Below are 1,985 nucleotides of genomic sequence, written 5' to 3'. Positions count from 1 at the left end.
ATTGGGGGGGTACTTGCATGTCTTCTGCTTGGTGCAGGAAAATTCTTGCACATGGGAACGTGTATGTGGCAGTAAGAAAAATACGAGAAAAAGTTGATATGGAAGTACCTGAATCCAGGTAAACAGTCATTTTTTGTCGTCAACGATAAGACGCTTTGAATAAAGTGTTTTAACGTGGACAGTAATATGTCTATGCCGATTCTATCGCGGTGAGCATGTCTGAATCAAATTTCCCGGATGCTGACCAAGAAGCTAATATCTCAGTTTCTCCACAACCAAAAAATCTTATTTCCCCCATTTCGAACAGTTAAGTTTTACCTAAATACAGTGGAAAAAGAAGTCACGAAGAAATCTCAGCAATTTAAAAGAATTTCGAAAATTATTGCAAAAGTAAGTGTTGATTTAATTAAAGAAAAAAAAATCAAAATTTTCAAAATTTATTCAAACTCGATAATATGAATTCGCTGACTTTTATTTAGGTTTCTACCTCAATAAACAAACTGTAAATTTAGAAGTTTATCTTATTTTTCATCATCATATTTAAAGATTTTGGTATATCAATCTCAAAGAGTAATTTAATTTTTTCACCTCAAAGGAAAAAAAATTATATCTCCAAATTTAGTAGGTAAGAATTCAGCTTTTCAAATTGCGTAAGATTTATGTATTTTTTTTTCTGATAATTTAGTCAACACTTCCAAACAACCATTACTCTAATTTCTAAGCTCAGTTGATAGATTTTCAGTGCTACCATTCATGGATATTATTATTTATAAAGAAAAAGTTTAAGGAATGGAAAAATTACCATGTTTTCCAGGCATTTTGAGAACTTTTAATTTTTTAAGGAACTAAACTTTTCAGTTTTTATCTTCTCTAGTCTTACGAAAATATTTGAAAAGGAACTGAAAACAATGTGTTGAAAGATCTTTAAATTTTTCTAATTATTCATTCATTTATTAATTAAAATTTTCAGTATCATTCTATGTTGAGAATCATATGTTAAATTCTTTTGACCATACATAAGAACATATGCAATAGTAACATTTGGAATATTCTTGTAAAACGGTGCATATCATTTCACTATTGTTTTTGAGTAGTTAAAATATTCATTCTTCTAGTTATACTAATTACATAAATAGGATAATTTTGAACAAAATTGAAAGGACATACATTAACACCATTATGTAATTGAGTTATTCTTTTGAAATATCTAAAAGATTCGTAACCTTTTAAGAAGTTACTTGGTGGATCAAGAATCGTAATTCTTGTGGAAAAACTTCATTTATTCCATTTTTAATATACATATTTTGTAATTTAACACAATAAAATAGAAAAGAATCGAGTAATTGATAATTCTTTCAATTAATTTGGAAAAGAAGGGATATCAGTTTCTGTAGAATTGTAATAATTAGTAATATCTAGTTCAAAATTTAGTTTCCCTGTAAACCAGCAAATTCAGTAGTTGGAAGTTCGAAGTCAGAAATTGGAATTTTTGAATTTTTAAGTCTTTCTTGTTCTAATTCAAGTGATTATTGGGGCTCATATTTAATAAGAGGAACAAAAATTTCCATAATTTTAACAAAAATTTTACATTATTTTGGAAGTGTAGAATTATCATTACCATTCGTCCAATGAAGAATAGAATCTTCTTGATCTTTTCTCAGACTCCAAGTAAAAATAGCAATTAAATCGCCTTCGAACATAATTTCTTCATAATATTTCAAAAACCCACCATATAATTATAAAGGATAAAGAACTTCATGTTGTTTAGTTTCAATTCTTCCATTTTTAAGAATATGTCCTTGCACTTGTAGTACATTCGAAAGAAAAGATGGTAAACAAACAAGAATTGAAGAGGAAATAAAAGGACATTCAATTCTAGATAAAATACTATATTTAATAGTTATAATGTCAAACAATGTATAAACATAACTATCAATTTGTGTAATATGTGATTTAACATCACATGCAGAAAAATCAGTTCCTTC

The sequence above is a fragment of the Schistocerca cancellata genome, chromosome 11 (genome assembly GCF_023864275.1).
Source record: "Schistocerca cancellata isolate TAMUIC-IGC-003103 chromosome 11, iqSchCanc2.1, whole genome shotgun sequence".
Classification (NCBI taxonomy): domain Eukaryota; kingdom Metazoa; phylum Arthropoda; class Insecta; order Orthoptera; family Acrididae; genus Schistocerca; species Schistocerca cancellata.
Note: the sequence above shows the minus strand (reverse complement) of the source record.